The sequence below is a fragment of the Diachasma alloeum genome, unplaced genomic scaffold (genome assembly GCF_001412515.2).
Source record: "Diachasma alloeum isolate Michigan unplaced genomic scaffold, Dall2.0 Dall_scaffold_00282, whole genome shotgun sequence".
In the NCBI taxonomy this organism is placed as follows: Eukaryota; Metazoa; Arthropoda; class Insecta; order Hymenoptera; family Braconidae; genus Diachasma; species Diachasma alloeum.
In genome coordinates, this window is record NW_021680421.1 from 509,165 (window position 1) to 518,359 (window position 9,195).

The window sequence follows — 9,195 nt, forward strand, 5'->3', positions numbered from 1 at the left end:
CTGAAATTTGAATTTCCATTCTGAAATTGGAATTCTGAATTGGAAATTGAAATTTGAGATTGAAATTTTGAATGAAAATTAAAAATTGAAAACTTCAATTGAAATTTCGAATTAAAACTTTTAATATAAAATTGAAATTTGGAATTCAAATTTAAAATTGAAATTAAAAATTGCAATTAAAAATCTGAACTTGAAAATTGAAAGTTTTTATCTGCTGAATGGTAAAAAATGAAAAAAGTCATTCAAATTTTCTTGTTATTAATTTCCTAGTATCCCATCGAATTTCTATATATAATCATAATAATAATGCTTTCTCAAGCATGAGAAGCGAAAAAAAAATTTTCAGGAAAAACAAATTGGACAAAAAAATTTGAGAATACTAAAAAGAAGTTTCACTTCTGTCGCGCGTGGACTCCACGCACTCTGTTTTTTATTAATTATTACGCGAGACTAGGCCGAACTGTTTGTCATTCGGATAATTACGAAGGGTCTTTGGCGCTTCCCACGGATCGGATCTCCGGGATTTTCGGGGTTAAAAGACAAGTTACCGGCACTTGTTATAACATCACTACTAATTCCTGCTCAACTGGTTTCTCTCATCAAAAATCCAAAGGCAACCTGGCAATTCGTTGGAGACGATGGTTGCACTCGCTCCGAACGACCTTCCACCCAAAACAAAAACGTAACCAATTAACCCCTGAAAATCCAACGAAATTGGAGCGCCGGCATTTCAGCGGGACCTATTCGATTACCCGCAAGATTAACAATAGGGTCAACCCCATAAAAAGAAACGGATGACTCTATAATTTTGGCCCTTCTTCACGATAATTTTTCTGGGCCCTCAGAGACGCGTAATTACTAATCTTTACTAATAAACGGAACCGATAACTCTAACCGGAAATAAGCCACTCGGAAGTGGATAAGGGACGCTCACTCTCTCGCTCTTGGATTGTTACTCACGGATTTTAATTCCATGTTGTAGGAGTTTCGCTGTTTACAGATCGTTTTTAGTGTTCCTAACGAACATCCCCACATGTTCGTTACACCCTTCATTACTATACGGCACGAGGATTAGCATTTGATGCTATGCTGAAATGCACTAGTGTCAACCTTGAGCTTCTGACCGACATTGAGATGCACTTATTCATTGACAAGGGGATTCGAGGAGGGGTAGCTCAATGCTCTAACCGGTATGCTCGTGCTAATAACAAGTATATGGGTGAAAAATTCTACCCCAACAAAGAAACTTCTCATCTGATGTACTTCGATGTGAACAATTTGTACGGAGCAGCCATGTCGGAGTACTTGCTTTATGGATCATTCCAGTGGGTTGATCCATCAATCATTGATGTCCATACAATTCCAGATGATTCGAGCAAAGGCTACATCCTTGAGGTCGACTTGGAGTATCCGAAAGAGCTCTTTGCGACTCACAAAGATTTTCCACTTTGCCCGGAACATTTCATTCATCCCAAAAAGAAAATCTCAAAATTGATGACAACATTGCATCCGAAAAAGAATTATGTGATTCACTGTACGAATCTCAAGCAATGTTTGAATTTAGGGCTAGAATTGATAAAAATTCATCGAGTACTCGAATTTGATCAAGCGCCATGGTTGAAACCGTACATTGATCTAAATACAGAATTGAGAAAGCAATCGAGCAATGAGTTTGAGAAGCATTTCTTCAAGTTGATGAATAATTCAGTTTTCGGAAAAACCATTGAGAATGTCAGGAAACAAAAAGGCGTGAAGGTGGTGACGAAATGGGAAGGACGGTAGGGTGCAAAAGTTCGCATCGCGCAGCCCAACTTCCACAGTTGCACCATCTTCAGTGATGATTTGGTCATTGTTCAATTAGAGCGCACAATGTACTTCAACAAACCCATTTACGTTGGTGTCTCAATTCTGGATCTATCCAAAATATTCATCTATGATTTCCATTATGAGTATGTTAAACAAGTGTACGGTGATAAAGCTAAACTCACGTATACGGATACAGACAGTCTTTTGTATGAGTTCAAAGTACCCGATATTTATGAATGTATGAAACGTGATATTGCTCGATTCGATACCTCCAATTATCCAAGCGATAATGTATATGGAATGCCACTCGTGAATAAGAAATTATTAGGATTTATGAAGGATGAGTGCAATGGGAAGGTAATGAGTGAGTTTGTAGGTTTGAGAGCAAAATTGTTTACCTTCAAAATTCACGGTGATAAGAGGGCGAAGAAGCGTGCGAAAGAAGTGAGAGGGTCGACATTGAAAAGAATCACGTTCGATGATTACAAAGATTGTCTAGAGAATTTTGAACATTTTATCGAGTCCCAGTATTTAATCAAATGTAGTGAGCATGATGTACACCAGAAGAAATTAGCTCTAAGCTGGGAATATGATAAGAGAATACTCTGTAAAAACTCTTATGATACTTTACCTTATGGATATTTACAAATAAATATGGATAAAAATGTGCTTTTGTCTCTTGATAGTATAACCTCATCAATTGTCCTGAACCACTATAATAAGTCAACATAATTATTCCAAAATAGAGTCATTTGAAGATTTAGGTTCCAACTGGTTGAGAACCGCTGTCTAGGCGATTCCAGCTCCGCTTTCGATATATCAGCAAATTTGAAGACTTTTAACTTAATCACATGGTATTGTGATGAAATCTTCCGGTTAATTCATATCAAATAGAACGCTGAAGCTCTAAGTCACTAAGGAAATGCCAAGCTCAAACTGAAAGCTACCGTCCGCAATCCACCCTCCACATACAACTGTACACAAGCCACTGTCCGCAGGCAACTATCCGCAAGCAACTCTCCGCAAGCCACTTTCTGAAATCCACTGTCCACAAGCAACTCTCCTTAAGTCACTAGTTCTCATAAATTAACTGTCAGAACCTTCACAAGTATTAGTCCGATGACCATTGAAATTTATATCCACCTTATACACGGTACAAAACCAAGAGTTTTGGAATGAAAATTTGAAAATGTAACTTATAATATTTTTGGCGGATATTTTCATTCATAGGACTTCTAGACACTTCAAGATTAGATGTCAATTTTTTTCAAATTTTTCGGAGGCTTTATTGCGGTGTAATTTGAAAATCGTAAAAACTGCGGTGCGGCACTCATAGCGCGACTAACTTAGTGTTAAGACATCCGAGCTGGCTGACAGGTGTGAACGCCGCCATCTTGCAAGTCCCTTGGGGTTCAGGGACGAGGTATTCGAGCAAAATGGTGGTACCTAGGCCCGGTAACCACCCTTGTAGTTTTAATCATTTTTGAAAATTATTCATCCTCTTCATAGCACTCTCAACTTGTTTCATAATACTTTCGTTGTGATGAGGATTTAGTTGTGATAATTTTCGAGCCTCAGAATTCAATGAACGCAGAGAATTCAGGGAGCAAAAAATCCTGCTGTCTTGGAATTTACTTTAATCGCAGTTCCAATAGAATTTTGGAGCGACTGCGCTAGCATTTTCAATTGATTTTTTTGAGATGTGATTCTCTCAAAGTTTGCAACGCGTAACATATAAATAAATGCAATCTTTTTTTTTCTCTTTAGGAGCAGTAGATGAATCGTATCATGGCAGAGGTGGGTATTTACACGTCCAAAATGCCCGATAGAGGACCCCTCTCGCGACAGCTTTCGTAGAATCCGGGCAAGAACGCGGATATGATGTCGTCGACTACAATGGACTACGATCAGTTCGAATCTCACCGAGTCAATTCACGTAATGACTCAAAAAAAAAAATTAAATGTATTAAGTTATTAAAATCAAATTCAAGAGTGCATGGTAAGGCATAATTATCAAGCCCTACCAGCACTTAGCATGACCCAGGGTTCGCGACGGGGACGCGGCTGGTATGAACCCCACGCCATTTCACGTTTATGTTAAATTCTACACGTTGCAGTGCTTCAAAAGCATATCTACAGCTCACTCGATCAAATCTAGATATCGTTCCGGAGGCTAGAGGATCGAAAGTACTAATCGTCGAAAACAATCACGCCTATGGAGTGGACTTCATAAAAAATAATAAATCACATCGCGTTAATGCTCGCAAAGAGGTGATTCTGTCAGCTGGCGCAATTGACACAGAAAAACTATTAATACTGTCCGGAATTGGGCCCAAAGATCATTTAGATGAGTTAGGAATCAAAGTTGCTAAGGATGCCAAAGTTGGGTACAATCTCCGTGATCATGTAAGCTTCGGTGGACTTACGTTTTTGGTAAACCAAAATGTCAGTCTGATTACAAAAAACGTTCAAACCCCAGAAGCTGTGCTCCAGTATGCTATTCAAGGAACTGGGCCTTATTCTACTGCTTCTGGCCTCGAGGCAGTCACATTTACTCGGACAACATACGCAACCGATGTTCGACCTGATGCTGAACTGGCCTTCCTTGCGGGAGCATTCCATATAGGTAACGGTGAAACCTTGCCGAAGGCACGTGGTTTAACTCGAGAAATTTATGAAACGGTTTGGAAGCCCATTGAGGGCCAAGATGCCTGGACCATTTGACCAGGCGTACAATTACCTCATAGCAAAGAACGTATTAAATTAAAATCAACGGATATTGAGCATCACCCCGTAGTCGATCCCAACCTTTTGGATGATCAAACTGATGTGGCAATTCTTCTCGAGGCTGTGAACCTCTCAATAAAATTGTCCATATCGACAGTTTCTCTACAATATGGCACTAAAATCCATGATATAAAAATTCCTGGATGCGAGGCATTAGAATCCATTTCGGATGATTACTGATGTTGTGCGATTCGCCACGTAACAGTTGTCTTCAATCACGATATGGCCAAAATGGGACCATCGACCGACTCTGATGCTGGTGTTGATCCTGAATTAAGTCATTGATGCTTCTATAATGCCGGATATGCCGATGGGTCATTTGACAGCAACAATTTACATGATTGCAGAAAAAGGTGCTGATAAGATTAAGAAATTATGGTAGTTTACTGAGCATGATCAATCATTCTTTTACATATTGCATATGACCTATTATTATCAAGAATTTAAAATCTTCAATCATAAAAATTGAGATCAATTCAATTTTGAGCCAATTTTTTCATCGATAAACGTTTTCAATTTGGAACCGAAAAAGAATTTTTTTTCAACAATAATAAGTTGGTTTTATTTTTCTACACTACAAAAACAAACACACCATCTATCATTATTATCTAGTATTGTGTTGTTTTGTTCACTCTAGAGGGAACTGTTCAATCTGATTTCGTAATTTTGATTCGAGGTTTTTTTTATCACTTTTTGCGTATATTTTCATCTCATTTTTTTAAATCTGATCCTTTATTTTTGCTGTCTTATGAGAAATACTTTGGAAAGTGATTTTGTAAATCATTCTGTAAAAGGAACGTCTCGTTTACCGGTAAATGAACTCGGGGTAACGCGGTCCCGATTATTGTTAGAGCTAGTACTACAAGTGATAATAAACTGTAATAAATGTGGCAAGAGAGAACTGTGTGAATTACTCGTTTTCTCAATTGTGGGACACATCTCAGCACGTATTTCCCAATAGATTTGACTGTAAAATTCCCCTCGTAAGCGTTCATCTATTGAATTTCTGTTGGAAATTCCATTAGTTTGTTGATTGCTATTCATAATGCAGTACATTCTCCTGTTCTATTCATATGTCGTGTATGAAAATCCCTGGGCATAAAGCTTCCAATGTTTCTTCTTGAATTTTTTATTGCGACTCAAAAGAAATCGCAGTGACAAAAAAATCAATGCTCAGAGATTTTTATAGAAAAAACATGAACAAACGAGATTGAGTGGAAAAATCTAAGAATGTCGATATTTTTCAGGCGCCTTTTGAGAGTATTTGTATCGAAATTTCGCGTAAAAACAACATTTTTTAGGAAGACCAGTAATAAAACTGATAGAATTTCTAATAGATTTTCTACGCAATTTTTCGTTTTTCTCATAATTTTTTTCATAAGAAATGCATGGCAGCTTGCCAGACGTATACTCGAGAGAAATTTGGATGTTTTCTTTAGTCAATAGTATTATTTTCAAAGATTTCCAAGATGTCCGAAATAAAACTACAAGTCCTTTGAATCCGACGATTTTGTTGGTGAAATTGTACAGAATATCACACATTGGTCTCATCAATAACCTTACCCTTTTGTACCACTCCATCCATCAATTTTAAATAAATAACAGCTTAAAAATGGAGGTGTCCCGCTTATGATGAAAAGCGATTATTCAACAGGAAGTACTGCATCCAGGAAATGTCGTATCCAAAAAGCAATTCTGGACAACTTGGCACGCGTTTCAAGCGATCGGTATTCCCGTGGGTGTAGATTCAGGTCCCACGAAAATTTGTAAATTTGACCCGAGAATTCTTAAGAGCGATTCACGTAATATTTCCGCAATCTCCAGTGGTATATTTTATCTGGAGTTTCCGGTCTATTTTTGGCCTTTTGGGATTTAATTCATCTGCATCAGATGGAGTTGAGTGGCATGAGGGAGTATTAATAGAAGGGTGGAGGTGAATTAGCAATGTGTGTTTTGGTTCCTGATGGAGATCCATCATCGTCGTAGCGTGCAGGACGTTTGCCGTCACGGTTTATTGGATCGGACGCGGACGTTTCTCCTCCTATTAACTTCGAAGGCTTTCAGTTGAGAGTTTAGTGCACGGCGGGATACTAATTATGCTTGTGAAATATCGATGGTAAGTGAGGAAGCGAATAGAAATGGCAGAATTATTCATTACGGTGGGTATCTTTGGGTGGTTTGAATAGGTACGTGGCTATTTCTGTATCAGATGGGTCATTCTGGAGCATTAGTGGATTCGGTGGTCAGTTCAGTTATCTGGAGAAGTCATTCGCAGCAATTGCAAGTGTCTCAAGCCATGGAAGCCATCAAAAGATGTTTCTAAAACAACGTGTCACTGATGCAGTGGGTAAGTTCATCATCTCATATGTCGAAGATCCCGAGTTCAGTTCTCGACAAGAATGGCAATCATTTGAAGTCATGGTCAAATACGGAGGATACATAAAAGAAATAAAGTCAGTGTACAAAATGAGAGTGAGTCAACAGCAAGAATAATCAGAGTGCACCTCTTGCAAGATAACAGACGAAGTTGTATAGTTGAATATAATATTCTGAGTAATGCAAATATCTGGTTCTTTCAATGTGATAAATATCATATTCTGATTTGATAATTTAAAAAATATCACAATTTCGATTTTTCGATCCCTTTGGCCATTGTAATCCCATAACCTGTAAAATTTCTTCAACTTCCGTGAGAAAAAATTAAGACAAACTCTCTACACTAAGAAAACAATTTCTTTTTAGAACTTTACTTGTATCAAGAAACTCATAGCTCGAAAATTGTCAAGAGCAAAACATCTGACATTGATAAACAAAAACTTTAAGCCAAGCAATTTCGTACATAACAAAAAGATAAGGGCGATTTGTTTATAATCAGAAAGTGAGTTCTCAAACCAATTCAAGTGATTTTTACATTAAATCATTTGAAATTTGAGGCTAAAAACTATTGAATGAATTAATTCAACATTACTTGGTTTGAAAAATCGCTTTCTTTTCATAGAGAAATTGTCCTCGTCTTTCGGACCAAAATATCTTGACGAAAGTTTTTTTTTCTTCGTGCAAAATATTTCGCACTTGGTAATTCTTCGAGCCACGAGTTTCTTCATACAAACAAAGACGAACTTGCCAAAAAACTTTCCTTTCTCAGTGTAGAAAATGAATCGAGATATGCGGCAGCGTATCGGCCAAGAAAGTTTTGACACCGACTGTACAAAATATCTGGCTGAGCGCACCGCGTATCTATACACGACAGAACTTCCACTACCTCTAAATGATCGACATTTATTATAGTAAAAACGGGACGACAAATCGGAAAATTGTCCTTAGTTACATTATATAAAATGCCTATGAGCTTTTCAGCGGTGTAATTATTGTATTTTTTGACTTAACAGTAAAAAAGATACACACATAGCAACGAGCTGATATTCACATTCTCGCGATGCACATTATAAAGTCAGAGAATCAAGTTACAACGTTGGCAGCGCCTGTCCAACTGAGTCTCACATCCATCGTCGAAGTGTTGCCACCAGTGTATTTAAATGTGGGTTGTGATGTTCTTTGTATTTTTTTAAAATTACAGATTACATTGAAGTATTTATCATTATGTTGAGTTACAATTCTCCCTTCCATGCATTTTCAACTCATTAAAGAAGAATGATTACTCCGAACTATTTTTTAAGCCCATTTGTTTTTTGAACCAGAAAAAGAAATAATATTTTAAACGTATTTAAATGAATGAAGCATAAAGAACTCGAGTTGAGGACAGGTGCCAAGTTTCTCTCATTTATTTTTCCCTCACCACTTGCACATCTGTCCTTCCTCCACATTTTTCTCGGTGCATTGCGCTATTTCTGCCAGGTGGCCCGCTAAAGCTGAACTTCGCCATTTTGCTTACTCGACGTTTTTGGTTCAAGATTAATTAAACGCGCCTGGAAATAGTTGGTAACGTCTCACCGATACACCAACACCAACTAGTGGCATCTCTACTCCTTCGGTTGTCTTCTTGGTAATACTAATTTGCCGTGAATGTATTAGCGATGGGGTATACCTAGCACACGTGATGTCGATTTTTCCTAATGGCAGCTAAGGCGTTTTGTAAGAGAGAAAATCAAGACGTACTTTGGTGGTGAAAATGGGCTGAGGGGCTAAGGACATGACATTAGAGTGATGGTGGTTGACTTGACTAGGTTTTAGAATGAGTTATGACACTAGGAATCACGGGCCTGAGTCATGTTTGTGGTGAATGGACAAGAGGGTTCATTCATAGGCGATGGTCATTCTAGATTCAATTTTACTACGAATGGTTTTCATTATCGTAAAGTGCACAATTAAAACTAATCGTAATGAAAGGAACACTTGATATTAGCAACTGCGGTTTTATAGTAGTATCTCAATCTCATGAAAATAGGTTATTGATTGCAGGATATTTGACAATTCTTCAATAGAGTGGATACTCCCCAAGACTTCAACTTCCGGGTTACGAGTTTTACGAATTTAAATGATTGGGAAGCCCCTACTCATACGTCGACGGTTTGATAGAAAAACAAAAGGAACGGAGAGAGAATCTGTCTGTTCCAATCTTTCCGTATCGCCAATGATCCTACT

General features: G+C 37.8%; 1 long non-coding RNA gene and 1 pseudogene across 1 annotated transcript; both read left to right on the forward strand.

Annotated features, from left to right (window-relative positions):
• The window catches only part of LOC107038430, a 7,379-nt pseudogene extending 2,404 nt beyond the window's left edge, over nucleotides 1–4,975 (forward strand).
• Nucleotides 4,976–6,581: 1,606 nt separating this feature from the next.
• LOC107038431 lies at nucleotides 6,582–8,240 on the forward strand. Its single transcript, XR_001460895.1, has 3 exons — nucleotides 6,582–6,709; nucleotides 6,780–6,940; nucleotides 7,983–8,240. It is a non-coding gene; the product is annotated as an uncharacterized LOC107038431 (long non-coding RNA).
• The last annotated feature ends 955 nt before the right edge of the window (nucleotides 8,241–9,195 follow it).